The 15,539-nt window shown below is 40.5% G+C and overlaps 1 long non-coding RNA gene across 15 annotated transcripts in view; it reads right to left on the reverse strand.

The window, feature by feature from the left end:
• LOC140623942 (uncharacterized) overlaps positions 1-15,539 on the reverse strand; it is an 82,741-nt gene that overhangs the window by 19,605 nt on the left and 47,597 nt on the right. Inside the window, exon 6 of one of the 15 annotated variants that reach the window (XR_012023470.1) lies at positions 5,665-5,765. The exons of the other annotated variants lie outside the window; for them this stretch is intronic. This is a non-coding gene — a long non-coding RNA (uncharacterized lncRNA). The remainder of the gene's footprint in view (positions 1-5,664; positions 5,766-15,539) is intronic. 15 annotated transcript variants of the gene reach the window in all.

Consider the following 15,539-nt stretch of genomic DNA (forward strand, 5'->3'; position numbering starts at 1 on the left):
TGGGGCTGTGTTATGAGGGACCTGGCCACACACAGAGAGTATTACAGGAATAAAACCTGGAAAACAGCACAGAGTTATGAAATATTAAACTTCTCTTTCTTTTGCTCTCTGAATTTTCCTCCCCCTCCAAGAAAACACAAACCTCAACAGATCTGTGGCTCATGTTATCTTCAGCTGTAAAAGCCAGCTGAACCAACAGAGCAGCTCTCTCTCTCTTTCCTGCTGCCTAGAGGTTTCAAAAGGAGCTACTGTGAAGGAACAGCTCCCGCGTTGGCCTTACAGACAACGTTCTCAGAGGCAGCAGATGAAGCTGGAAGTGGCCTGATAAACAACTCTAGACCTTGTATCATCGTTGTATGCTAATGAAATCTGTTAACATCAGGAATTCTTCCAAAACCAGTGAAAGGGAGAATGAGCAGACAGAAAAGTGAAAGTGCTGGTGCCAGAACACCTCACTCTGCTCTTTTCATGCTGATCTTTAAAAAAGAAGAAAGAAAGTTCAAGGACCTGTCCATTTCTTCGTCAGTCCTGACCTATGAACTTCAGTGGGAATTTGGCCTGAGGAGAGATTGCCTCATCAGACATTGATTCAGTTAAAGCCAACCCATTTCAAGGTGCCACCCATTAATTTCTTGACTGCAAATCAGAATTTTGCCCCAGGCCAAAACTCACAATTGGTCTCAATTGACCTGAAATGGATTTCCACAAGTGGCTGGGGAAAGGGAGTCTCTCTTTAGGATGTCTCTCCTTTGGTCCACTCTTTTTTCTTTATTCCCTTTCCTGCTTCATCACATTAATAACAGAGCACTCAAGAGCTTCATTAGTCGATGGCATAGGAACAGCTGCTCAGAGGATTTGCGACTGGATTGATGTCAATGCTGCTAGTATAGACAGCACTGGATTGAAATGACTGCTTTCCGACTTTGACATCACTCCCTTTTTCTTGGTCCCCATCACATGCATTCGTTCAATGCTCCCGTAGTAAATGAAAAGACAGTATTCTTTACAGAGTGGCTTTTTGCCTTAGGAAGAAAGTCTTCGTTTATACACATTTGTATATGAATATAAAATGGCTATTACTTTTTATTCATGAAATGCATATTTAACATGCAAGCTACAAAAGAGAAAAAACATATTAAAGCAGTATTTTTATGAGTGATGGCATGCGTGGCATTCCTAATCAATAGTTAATCATAGAGACTGGAAAACTGATAGTTGTTTTATGTATCTGGGAAATGGGCTAATGTTTTGCTAAGATTAGAGTGACTCTTCCTTTCTCTCCAGTTTTGAGGCAATTTTTCAGACCCTCTGTGACATACATACACTTGAATTCAAGCTGCCCTTGTAAGACTTGGAGACACAGAGGCTAGAAACCAAATCATTTGTACCTCAGAGAAGCAATCACATTGGTGCACAGGGAGGCATGTCTAAGGATGGTTCCTGTAGTATTTATTTACTGTAGCTAAAACAAGCCTGGAAAACACGGAGTTGAAAATCATAGGGGAATGGCTAAATAAACTATGACTTGTCTCTGCCACAGAACACTATAAAACAGTTAAAAATGTGGTAGATTTCATGTGCTGATAAGGCTCCATCTCTAAGACATAGCAATAAAAAAAAATCCATATACACAGTTGGTGAGAATGTAAATTGACCCAGCCACTCTGAGAACAATATGGAGGTTCCTCAAAAAATTAAAAATAGATCATACAACCCAGCAATTCCATTTCATATGCAAAGGCAACAAAAGCAGGATTTTTTTTTTTAAATTTTTTTTATTTTTTATTTATGATAGGCACACAGTGAGAGAGAGAGAGAGAGGCAGAGACACAGGCAGAGGGAGAAGCAGGCTCCATGCACTGGGAGCCCGACGTGGGATTCGATCCCGGGTCTCCAGGATCACGCCCTGGGCCAAAGGCAGGCGCTAAACCGCTGCGCCACCCAGGGATCCCCAAAAGCAGGATTTGAATGAAATACCTGCACTCCTACGTTTATCACAGCATGATTCACAGTAGCCAAGTTATAGAAATAACCCAAATGCCCATCAACAGATGAATGAGGGAAAAAGACGTGGTCCACATAGATAATGGAATATTATTCGGCCACGAGAAAGGAGGATATCCTGCCATTTGCAATTCCATAGGTGGACCTTGAACCCATTAGGCTAATCCAGGTAAGTCAGACAGAGAAAGAAAAGTACTGTAAGTTATCATTTGTACTTGAAAGCTAAACAAATTAAACGTGTAAAAAACAGAGTAAAATAGTAGTCACAAGAGGATGGGGAGGATGGAGGTAAGAATGACCTGTCACAAATAATAAATAAGCCATGAAGATCCAAAGCACAGTCCAATGAACATAGAAAATATTGTACAATAAGTATATAATACGATAGCTATCACTACATTGGCAATCACATCACAATATATAAATGTACCAAAGTTACACCCCGTATACCTTAAACTTACACAATGTTACACATCAAATGTATTCAATAAAATTTTTTTATCATAGTACTGATTTTTATTTATTTTTATTATTTTTTTAAAGATATATTTATTTATTTATTCATGAGAGATACAGAGAGAGAGAGGCAGAGACATAGGCAGAGGGAGAAGCAGGCTCCATGCAGGGAGCCTGATGTGCACTTGATCCCGGGTCTCCAGGATCACGCTCTGAGCCAAAGGCAGATGCTCAACCCCTGAGCCACCCAGGTATCCCATAGTACTGATTTTTAAAACACACTTATACACATAAAACAATACTGCATAGTTTCTACCTAGAAGAAGCTCTGTAAAGGAAACAAAGTAGACTAGTAAGAAGACTGCGAAAGACTTGGGATTAAGAATGATGATGACAGAGGAGTTTAGTCTTAAATGTAATATTTTCATTTTTCACAAAGAAATTGTATCCATATCTTATTTAGGTAGCTTAAATTTAAGTCCTTTGAAACACAGTATTAAGAGGTTAAAACTTTTTTTTTTCCATTGCTCTATTTAGCGAACCCTTAATATTACGTCCTGAAAATCTGCTATTATTCCTGAGGCTTATTTATGCCTGAGGGTTCTGTTCTAGCGGAGCAATGGGAGAGGGAGGGTAAACAAAACTAGAATTTGAACTAAATTTCAACACAGCATAAAACATCAATTATCCCCCTTCTCCACCCTTTCTTGGACCTGAGCCCCACTACTTTTCAGTGGCCACCCCACCCACCCTGAGAGATACAGAACCCCTAGAACTGTGAGGCCCCTTTGCTTGAACCCCTTGTGTTAAGTAGGGGGTACTGGTTTGCGGAGATTGAACCCCTACGACTAACCCTGTCCTCTACCTCCCCTAGAAGTGAGGGGACCCCGGGGTGGTCTTCGCTATCCAGCTCTGCAAACTCCTCCGATTAATTTCAACAGCAAAGAGCTGTTTATTTCCATCTCGGGAGGGGGTGGTGGTGATGCTGGTCTCTGACTGCATTTTCAGTATTCCTTCCAGCTTCTCAGAAGTCAGTTCCTTTAGTTCCTCCCTTTCTCCTTTTCTTCCTTCCTTTTTTTTTTTTTTTAAGATTTTATTTTTATTTATTCATGAGAGACATAGAGAGGGAGGCAGAAACACAGGCAGAGGGAGAAGCAGGCTCCCCTTAGGGAGCCGGATGAGAGACTCGACCCCAGGATCCCAGGATCACGCCCTGAGCCGAAGGCAGATGCTCAACTACTGAGCCACCCAGGCGTCCCATCCCTTTCTCTTTTTTCTTTTCTCTGTCTCTTGACCTTTCTCTCTGTCTCTCTGTATTTCTGTCCCTTTCCAAATGCACTCCATCCCTTATTGTTCTCTTTATTTTCTCAAAAGGGGTTCTATGAAGCAAATTTGTGTTATGATAAATTTCAGCAATACTAATAAAAAAAAAAAACCTCTAAAAAAGTTAAGACCAGAAGGTAGATTCAGTTTTAATGAAGCGTTCTTCTTCTACCTTGCTTTTATGTTGCTCCTTTTTATCTCTTCATCAAGGAAACTGTATTCCATCAAGCCTCAGGGTATGATAAATAACTTACAAGGATGCATGATTGTACATAACTCTCTTGACAGGGGGACTCACAACACTGATAGGTATTATCTACATTCTTTAAATGGTTTCCTGCAGGGGTAAACCTGCGCACACCCAGAAATACAAAAGCACATGAGAATAAAATATCTAGAGGTGACTTGTTTGGCCCATCCTTATTTCTTGTGAGACGTTGCTCAGAAAATGCAACTATTTTCATAAAGGCACGAGCGACTAAAGAACAGATGTCCGCATTCTCCCTGGATTTGGAGCCTTCCAGGATGGCTCAGCAAACAGCCCATCTCCCTGGTGTCGCAGCCTTTCACGGGCTCCAAGAAGAAAGGCAGAGGTCGTGCTGGCTCTGAGAGGCACGAATGCACTCAATCTCTGCCTTCCCGGCCTTGCTTCAGAAGTCTTTTTGCCAAGTGCTTTTCCAAAGAAGTGAGAATTCCATAAAGCGACATTTCTCAGGTACAGAATCCTCCCTTTGAACTTGAGCCTTTTGGCATTTTCACTTACTTTTGCTTAAACAGACGCACTGGCAGTGTTTATTAGTCCAGCTTTTCTGGGGCCTTTTCCCTTCTAAACCATGAAAGGTAGCTCTGGTAAAATTATGATTTTTTTTTTATACCTGACAGGCTGTGACCTGTAGAAAGCTCTGAGTTCTGGCAGAAACACAAAATCAATTGAGTTTCATCTAAACCATTCTTTGGCTTTCAAGACCCTTTGATAAATCTCAGACGGAAATTCTTCAGTCCCACAGAAGCTCAGGAGGGTAACCATACACTTTGATTTTTTACTTTATCATGTAATTGAAGTGGCATTTTTATTGATCAGTCACTCACTGGATCAGTAGCTTTATTAATCTGCTTTTCTAGTCAAATAACTTGACAGGACTTCATTTAAAAATGATTGTAGTGTCTGTAACGTGGCTCCACTTGAGCAGTGACCATAGGTTACCGGAGTCAACATTTTATTACCAAGCCCACACACAGCAGGACAAAGATCCAGTCAAGTTGGGGAAACTGGAAAAGTTAACATGGCCGCCATTGTCAACTTCCCGAGTCATTGCAACAGCTGGCTTTTTTGCTTAGGGGGAGGAGGGGAAGGGAGAAAATTAACCCAGCCCTCCATACTCCAGCAATGGTGATCTTTCTAAAATACAAACTCTATCGTGCCTATACCCTGAACAAAACCCCACTGCTTTTGGTATAAAGACCAAAAGACTCACCCTAGCCTCCAAGGTCTTCCAACACTCACCTAGCTTTCCAGGCTCATCCCTTGTCCCCTCATGCTGTGAGCTCTGCCACCTGAACTCCTTACAGTTGAAGAAATTCATCAGCCTCCCTCCTACTTCTTGGCTTTTAAACATGACAGTCCCTCTGTTTGGAATACCCTTTCTCTACTCTTCCACTGGCTAATCCGTATTTGCCCCTTAGGACAGTTTTAACTATCACTTCCTCTGGACTTTTCAGAAGTTCTTGGTACCTAACACACCATTTTGAAATCTCCTTCTATCTTTGACACTCCATTGTAAATTCCTTGAGAAAAGGAACTGTGTCTTAGACACCAATGTTTCACTCTATTGCAATATACTTCGTAATACATTACACATTTTACCCCTCCATATTATTTACCCTCTCTGGAAACATGTTGTATGGTGTCTTGTCTTCCCAGCCAGAAAAACATCCATGAGAGCTTCTTGGGCCCATTCACAACACAGCAATTTGGGGACACACTGTAAGTATTCCATAAATATTTGCTTCATTAACTATATCTGCAAAGCCTAGCACAAGGTATAGTAGGTACTCAATTTATTGAATCTAAAGTATCGTTGATGGTGAGATGCATCGTTCTTTTGTATACCATTAAGAAACCAGGTAAAGTCTCCAGAATTATGACATAATGCTTATTTAAACTATGACACTATGCTTTCTTATTACATAGACATTTTTCTATTTGGTATAAGAGAACTGCTTAGTCATAGATATTCATCATATTATTCTTACACATACATGTAAAGGAAAATATAAGCAAAATACATTGGTTCAATTTTTTAAACTTTTTCATATTGAGTTTAACTCTGCCACATCACATTTTTAATTCAGAATGGTCGGTGTCCATGAGGTTTCCCACAGTATCAGATATGCCACCTTGAGTGCTGGTGCTGCACCATTTTCTTAAGAGTGCTCTACTAGTATCTCTTGGATTTTCTTCTAAGCCATTGCCACCCACCATTTTGCAGGTTTTAGGACTAGTGCCTTGTTGGCCTTATCTAGTATTAGATTTCAAGTGACCACAATTCATGTGTCCTCCTCAAATGGTCCTTAAAAGTTAGTTGACAGAAACACAAAGGTACTCAGTCATTCGACTGTTCCACAGGGAATGATAGCCAAGTAAATGCCCATGTTTGCTCTGGCTGACAGTAATGTAAGCCACAATCAATGCTAAAACCCACTATGATTTTAGAGTTAATAAAATGTGAGTAAATGCCTTGCTTAGAATTGATGCAATATAAAAGTATGTGCTTGATAGTTATCATTGAATGAGTGAGACTGACAGAGAAATATATAGGAAAATAGTTCTAGGAAGTTAATCTCCAAGGTATAAATAATTTCATATTCAATTTCTACTCTTCCTTGACTTGAATATATTCTGTGTACCAATTCTAACACTAGATTCTTTTATATGCATTAACTCATTTAACAATATGAATGGATATGTACATAATTTCCAGGTGTTATAGTCAGTTCCCAGAGTGAAACATAGATCTACGTTATCTATCACTCTGTCTCCAGAATTCTCCCTTCACTGGAAATTACTCATATCAAATATCACAATCAAAATTGATATTCATAATTACATAATCAGAAAATATCTTCACAAATCAAGGAAATCATTAGTTTTATTGTCAAAGATATTCTATAATAATTCCTGAAGACTGATCATTTATGTCATGCTTATTTTTTAATTAAAATGTTTAATTAACTTGAAGTTTCTGTATGTTTTCAAAAGCCAACTCTTTGGGGGCACCTGGGTGACTCAGTGGTTGAGTGTCTGCCTTTGGCTCAGGTCATGATCCCGGGGTCCTGGGATTGAGTTCCACATCAGGCTCCCCACAGCCTGCTTCTCCCTCTGCCTATGTCTCTGCCTCTCTCTGTGTCTCTCATGAATAAATAATAAAATCTTTTTTTAAAAAAGTCAACTGTTTTTTTTTTCTTAAAGATTTTATTTATTTACTTGAGAGAGAGCATAAGAGAGTAAGAGAGAGCATGAGCGGAGGGAGGGGTAGATGGAGTGGGACTCCCCATCAAGCAGGGAGCCCCAATACTGGACCTGATCCTAGGACTCTGGGATCATGACCTGAGCTGAAGACAGACACTTTTCCCACTGAGCCACCCAGACACCCACAAAATTCAACTGCTAAATCAAAATGCAAAGACAAATTGAAACTCAAAGATGGGACAAGTAGCTAACAAAGTTATTTCTGGCCTTGGTTTGGAAAAAGTCTGGAATGTTGCAAATAGTTTCAAAAGGTACCTTAAAATAGAACAATTATTGAAACAAAATCAAATTTAATACTCTCAGACCTAAAAATATAGGCATACTAGGGTAGGAATTAGGAGACGGGACGGGGTACTGTACTCCAAAGGCAGAGAATTACTCAGCTGAATAAAACCTCCACCTACATGAATTTAAGAGCAAATCTTGTAAAAACAGAAGGGGGGTGTGTGTGTGTATGTTTTATTAAAAATAATTGATTAATGGATCAGGGTTATTCAAAGCTCATCTGATGATGAAGCTTTGAGCAGAGATGTTATCCTGTCCCATTATCTGTTAATTTCCATTTTCTTCTAGACTCAGAGCCTTGGCCCCACCAAACTGCCCAGAGACAACTCTGATCTATGTGCAGTCAAATCATCCCACTCACATCACTCTCCAGCATTATTTGGAATTTGGGTGGTTGACATCTGAGGGAAAATCGGGGAAAAGCTCCATGGCAGGCCTGACAGTGTGGAGGCTAATTTCTAAAGGGCAGGGTAATAAAATGTCATTCACTCACACAAACCCCTGTGGTTTTCAAAGCAAGAGCCAGTGTGTTTTCTGCTACAATCTTAGAGGGGCAATTAGTGCAGGGGGGAAGGGGCGGAGGTCTGAAACCTTGCCAATGTGTAAATGTACCCGCTACAAAGATCAGTTGTTAGCTCACTTTCCTGGTCACCAGGGATAATTCGGATGGTGGTCAGGAGCTCAGTATCCATGTGGTGGGGTTGGTGTTTGTTTGTTTTTAATATTATAGTGGGCAGCTCTCAATCTGATAGCCAGGCTAATTTACATAGCAGCACAAAGGCCTGCGTTTTGCAATTAGTTCCCAGTTGAAATAGAAATATCCTTCCTAATTACCTGAGAGCAGGACTTTCTGACCCGGATTGGAGATTAGAGGGATTTATTCACCTGTGGAAAGGCCAAGGAGAGAGAAGCCCATCCCCCTGGAGAAGGAAGGAATCTACAAAAGCAAGAAGAAAAAAGGGAGGGTGGGGGTGAGCGACTCTCAGGGCCGGAGCTCTGGTGGGGGCTGCTGGCCTGTTTTCTGTTCCATCCTGGGGCTTGCATCCCAGGAGGCCCGGTGGGTACACAGTGCTCAGAGAAAGTGAGGGGCCCAGGAAAGTGTTTTTATTTCTTTATAAATCAATAGGAAAAAAAATGAACTTTTAGGTTGAAGAACATGTTTTAACATATAATACGAATATATCTCTCTCTATTGCACCACATAAAGTATAATTTTAAATTTCTTTACAGAGGAGGTGTCTTATGCCCACAGCAGTCATAATGGGGTCCTGCCCGTCGTATTAGGTTAGTTAAATGATAGGAAATTGCTGATGACCAACAGTTTAAATGTACAGATCAGGGAGTGACTTGTCTGTCAATAGGTAGAAAATTTCAGTCAGAAAAGATGAGTAAATTATAGAGATCTGCTGTACAATCCAGCGCCTGTAGCTAACAATCCTGTATTGTATACTTTAAAAATCCATTAGGAGGGTAGATCTCATGTTAAGTATTCTTGCCATCATAAAATTAAAAAACAGTTTTGATGTAATACCTATGTCTCGGAGGATCCTTTGCTAGTGTGTAGAAAATCTCAACTCCAGCTGGGCAGGCAGGGAAAGTTGAGAAAGTTCTTTCTATCTCTCCTTCCTTTTTCTCTCTCCTTTCTCTCCCTCCTTCCCCCCTCTCACCTCCTTCCCTTTTCTCTTCTCTAATCTCTCTCTCTCTCTCTCTCTGTCTCTCTCCCAAACCTCTAGGACTTTTCTTATGAAACAGAAAGTTAGTTACCTCCAGTTCTAGGGCCTCCAAAGGATCTTGGCCTGTCCCAGGCATTCACCATGCTCCTTCCACCCATCAATACCACCTCTGCTGTCTTTCTCCAGAAAAGCCCAGGGAAACTCAGATCCAGGGATATGCGGAAGCTCTCTGGGGGTTGGGGCAGGATACAAGGCCCAGAGACAGACCAATTCCTAAAGCTCTCTTGTTCTTCCCATACTCCTCCTCCATTCTTGGTTCCTGTGATCTTTATCTGGTGAAGAGGCTGAGGAGGAGGAAAACAGGATTCTATATATTTGTTTATCCTCTACAATATCTCCCAACACTCAGTACAAAGATTTTGATATTAAAAGCTGAGAATTTGCTCTTTTTTTTGCCTTTTGGATTCCATTACTAACAAATCCTAAAGAAAATGGATGCCTTCTGGTCTAGCTGCCCAAATAGGGAAGTCACTAAGAAAACAAGGTAAATAGGTAAATAAGGAAGGACTATGGCACAGAGCATATCAGTTATAACTTCATCTATCACCAAATAAAACTGATTAGGGCCAAATCACAGAGTTGGCTGTCATGGCGGATGAGGCAGTATTAAACATTAAAAAAGATAGGGTCCTACCCTGCAGGAACTACAGTTTAGTGGATAAAAGTCATGCACATAAATGATACGTGAAAATGAACATAAATGAAGAGGAAAGAAGCCCTATGTGGGGATTGATAGAGAGGTAACTAGTCTCCAGATTCTCCTTGGTGATGAAATGAGCCTTAAGTCTATGCCATGGTCATCACGAATGATGGCAGCTTGCCCACTCTGGTCTGTAGCCTATTGAGAAGGTTGAGTAACTTCCGTTAAAACCCAGCACAGAGGTGTGGTTAAACATTCAAACTTAGAGAAGTCCTGCAGGTTCTGGAGAAAGAGGATACCTGTAAGCCAGGTGGTAAAAGAATGAAATGACTGAACTCTCGTCCTATAGAGCTGTGGTGGGAGAAACAGGAGACTCTATGGATTTGATTCAAGGCTTTCATTTATCTGAAAATGTCAAAGAATCTTTGCTGTGTTACTGACTTTCAGAAATTCTAAGAGAAGAAAATGAAGAGAGCCATTATCTGACTCCTATTTAGAGAACAACAAAAACAAAATGGTTAACATCTTAAAATATAGCACACATCATTAGTAGAACAGGGATTACAGAGGAGAAAGCACAGAGTCCATTTTGTGCCAACTTTAGTTTGGGCTTAAATGGTGAGGTTGGAAGCAAGAGGTGGAGCTGGGAGTGGTAAAGCATTAAATAACTAACCATGACTAATCGTTAAGTTTAGGCTGAATGAATTCACTCTGCAAACATAGGTGACATCAAAACATAGCTTATGCAAGGCCTGAATGGGAAGCATGTCACTACATATAACTACAAATCCATTCTTTGTCTGCAAGGTCATAATCAACTGTGTCTGTGGTGTAGCATTTGGTATGGTCAGGTGACCTGGAATGGTTGCCGCAGGTGATTTCAACTTTGATGAAAGCAGACAAAGGTAAGCATTTTATTAATTGTGTTGTTAAAAATGAATTTGTGTAGTCAAAGAGTTTGTTGTTATTGTTATTTTTAATTCAGAGAACATGCTATGACAGAGTATTGCTACCTTTTAGGACAGACATGGATTCATATTCTAGTTCTGTATTGAGCTAGTTACATGAGGCACAATTACTTTATCTTAAAATGAAGCCCCTTCTAGCCCTAGAGTGCTATTACACTATTTAGTTATTGTGAAGAGCTGAAAGGCACTTTCCTCTGAGAAGGTGGGAGAGCATCTGAGAAAAATGTAAGACACCATTAAATCCACTTACCATCGCATGTTAGAAAGAAAAATAATGAATTAAGTAGGGATTCTGTGAATTTATTTCCTACTCCCTTCTTTATCCACTAATCCCAGCTTTCAAAAAAATAAGTGAATATATTAAATATAAAAAAAAATCTACCATCCAGGGGTGAGCCATAGGACATTCAAACTTAGTACTTTTCCACTGAGCCCACACACCAAAGAGGGCATACAGTTGGAAGTTTTGACACATGTGTGTGGTATTCTGAAAATGGGCGATGTATTTAAGAGACTAAACTATATAAATTAGCTGTTAGAGTTTGGTCTAGGCCAGGGTTTCTTGACCTCAGGACTATTAAAATTTTGGACCAGATAACTCTTGGTTGTAGTGGGCTGCGATGTGCACTGCAGGATGTTTAGCAGTGTTCCTGGCCTCCCTAGATGCTGGCAGCAAACTGCTCCCCCTCCCAGTTGTGATCATCAAAAATGTCTGCAGGTATGGCCAAATGTCCTCTGTGGAACAAAATCACCCTTAGTTAAAAGCCACTGGTCTGAGGTGCCTGGGTGGCTCAGTCAGTTAAGCGTCTGCCTTCAGCTCAGGTCATGATCTCAGTCACCTGGGATGGAGTCCCTCATTGGGCTCCCTACTCAGTGGGGAGTCTGCTTCTTCTTCCTCTATCCTTCCCCTTCCTTGTTTGCTCTTTCTCTCTCACAAATAAATAAATAAAATCTTTAAAAATCACTAGTATGGACAAAAGGATGATATGGATTATGACATTAGCTTTTGATACATCTGTTCCTGCTACTTTTCCTTTTCCCATCCCAGGCATTTTTTATTCATCCATTCAACAGATATTTATTAAACGACAAATATGTGTCAGGCACTGTACTAAGAGATGAGGATAAAGGAGTGAACAAGAAAGAATGGTCCCAACTGTCATGCAGTTTACAATTTTGTTAGTGAGACAATGTGAAGAAAATAATCATAAAATAATCTGTACAAAATATACAAAATTCATAAATTTATAAATTGCGTATAATAAAATGTACAATGATATAAACAAAACAGAAGTTCTGGGAACCTGAATACATAATTACAGCCACTGCTTCTGCCAACCCTGCTAGGATTATAGTGAATGGTTTAGAAAGGTATAAACCTTTGCAGGTAGCAGTAGAGGATTAGAACAATAAAAATTTTGAAAAGCAAAATTTAGATGGATGAGATGAACTTAATGAACTTCTAGCTAATGAACTAGAGGAAACAGAAATCTAGAGCCCAAAACAAAACATCATCATGATGCTTAATAATACTGAGGTCAGAGAGAAAAGCCTAAAGCTTCCACAGAAGAAAAAGAAAAAAACAAGCAGATTACCTAGAAGGAGATATGAATTAGGATGTCATCAGACTTCTCACTAGCAACACTTATAGCCAGAAGAAAATAGAGCAAAACCTTTGAAGTTCTGAAGGAAAACTCTTCTAACCAACAATTCTGAACTCAGCCAAACTGTTAAAGACCTAAGAAATACAATGAAGACAGGTCAAGACATGCTCTCAAATTATTTCCCAAATGTTCTAGTTCCATATTGCTATAGCAAAAGACCATAAAATTTAGTGGCTTAAAACAACCATATGTCATGTTTCTAAGAATTTGAAAAGAGCACAGGAGACATCATCTCTGTCCGTCAGTGTCTGATATCTCAGATGGGATATCTGGAATATCTGGTGGCTGGCACACCATTTTTCTCTTCCTACATAGCCTTCCAACATGTTTTTAGTATGGGCTTGCTCACAGCAGATTAGCCAGACTTCTGAAATGGTTCCAGGGCAACAAAAAAGAAGCTGTCAGTTTTCTTAAAGGCCAGGACTTGAACTGTCATATTCTATTGGCCAAAGAAGTCACAGGCCAGTCCAGATTCAAGGAGAGAAGGGAAGGAAAAACCTTTCTTGATGCATTAAACCAGTTCTTAAACAGACCAAAAGGTGTTGGATAGCCAGCAAGTTTGGGACTGAGTCGAAGAGTGAAAGAATCTGCATGAAAAGATCAAAGGATCTACCTTTATACCTGATAAAAGAAACCAAATGGGTGAAGCTTGTGTGACTGACTGATTTGATTTTAATTGAAATAACAAGGAAAGAGCAGCCCCCAGTGGCTCAGAGGTTTAGCCCCGCCTTCAGCCCAGGGCCTGATCCTGGAATCCTGGGATCCAGTCCCACGTCGGGCTCCCTGCATGGAGCCTGCTTCTCCCTCTGCCTGTGTCTCTGCCTCTCTCTTTCTCTGTGTCTCCCATGAATAATAAATAAAATCTTAAAAAAAAGAAAGAAAGAAAGAACAGGGAAAAGTCATGATATGAAATGTATTTAAGAAATCACTCTGGACTCCCGTATAGAGGATAATTTGTGTGGGGCAAGCGTGGAAGCAGGAAGACTAGCTGGATGCTTACTCAGCCAGTGACTTAGACTAAGAGTAATGGTAGAGAAAAAGAGAAATGCACAGATTTGGAATTGATTTTGGAGGGTGAGCCGAATAGATTTGCTGGTGGATTGGATTTAGGAGTAAAAGAAAAGAAAGAATCAAGGATGATTTCTAAGTTTTTAGCTTGAACAACTATGTGGACACTGATGTCATTCACTGAAATGGTAAGGAAAGGAGAAGATTTGGGAAGGGAATCAAAAATTCTGACTTGAAATGATTATAAGTTATCAAATTTCATATCAAGGAGAAGGCTGGATATGTAAACATGGAGCTGAGTGGAGCTGATGAAATACATTTGGAAATCATCATCTGGGTGGTTCACAAAACCAAGGAAATGGACGAGACCGCCTAGAAGGGGGACCTAGATAGAAAAGAAAAAAGAAATGAAGACCAAACCCTTGGAGTGCTCAAAAATTTAGAAGTTAAGCAAAGGAAGAATATACAAAAGAAGGGAAGACAAAAGCTGTCAAAGACAAAGGAAACACAAAACAAAATAAAACAGAAGAATATAGTGTCAGGGAAGCCAACTGTGTTTTAAGAACAAGAAAGTGGTTTATATGTGGATTGGTCAGTAAGACAACGTCATACAGAATGCTGGCTCTTGAATTTGGCTAGCTGGGATCACCATAAATATTGGTGACAATGGAAGCCATAGTAGCAGGTTGAGGAGGAATGGGATATGAGGGGTAGAAAAAATAGGATTCGAATCAGTGGGTAGAGATAGGATAAGGAGCCAGAATTCCCTTGGTCGGGGCGGGGGGAAATAAAATCATTATTACTCTTTTTTTCTGGGAGATATAAAATTAGGAAAATATATACATCAAGGGGACTTGTGATGACTTGATCGAAAAGCTATTGTAGGAGAAGCAAAAGAGAAGTATCAGCTAGCCCTGGCACTGACACCGGTAAGTGTGATGTACTTTTGGCATGGAAAAAAGAAAGCTGAATGAGTCCTGATCTACCCAACCTGGATTTACCTTGGGCCCTCATAAACAGTGTGGGTGTGAAGCAAAAAGATCTGGTTGCTAAGAACCATGACGCGAAGGGATTAGCCAGATTCTAGCCATAAATTCTCTTGTGATTGGGCATAACCCAAGAAAAAAATATTTTCCCTTGAAAAATTTCTGTGAATGAGAGAGGTTTGTCTCTACCCCCTTGGTCCTGGTCACAGTCAGAACTTAGTCTTCCCTGTCTTGGTCTAGACTTAACTTTCAGAAATAGCCAGAGAGAACCAACCAAGAGCATTATTAGCAATTCCAAGGTTCTCCGCTCCCACCACCCCAGTGGTAATTAACGAAGCCAAAGCCTTTAGCTTCACTTTAAGATTACTCAGCCTAGGCAAGAGGGCCCTGAGGGCCCTGGCCACTTGGGCTGGGAACCTTCTTTTTTTTTTTTCTTTAAGGTTGTATTTACTTATTCCACAGACAGAGTGAAAGAGTGTGTCACAAGCAAGGAGTGGGGCGCGGAGGGAGAGGGAAACAGAAAAGCAGATTCCCTGTTGAGTGTGGAGGCCTGTGAGGGGAGGGGCTAATCCCAGGACCACAAGGTCATGACCTGAGCTGAAGTCAGACACTTACCCAAATGAGCCACCAAGGTGCCCCTGGGAAACTTCATTGAGCTTGGGAGCAAATCAGCTTATTTTTGAAAAGTGCTATCACTGGGCCACTTTGGGGAGAAGGAACTTATCCCAGCAGTCCCCAGAGGGGACTTTAGAGGCAGTCCCCAAGACTAACAGCCTTCGCTGTAGTCAGCACACATAGAACCAAATGGACCTACTCCTCAAGCTTCTCACATGAACTCAGAATACCTGATAAAGAAGCAGAGGTGGATATGTGTTGCCCTTCCAGGCTTTGTTGTTACCGATGCATTATTTGAACATACAGAGTGCAAGAAGATATGGCAGTT

This window comes from Canis lupus, chromosome 33 (assembly GCF_048164855.1).
Source record: "Canis lupus baileyi chromosome 33, mCanLup2.hap1, whole genome shotgun sequence".
Taxonomy (NCBI): Eukaryota; Metazoa; Chordata; class Mammalia; order Carnivora; family Canidae; genus Canis; species Canis lupus.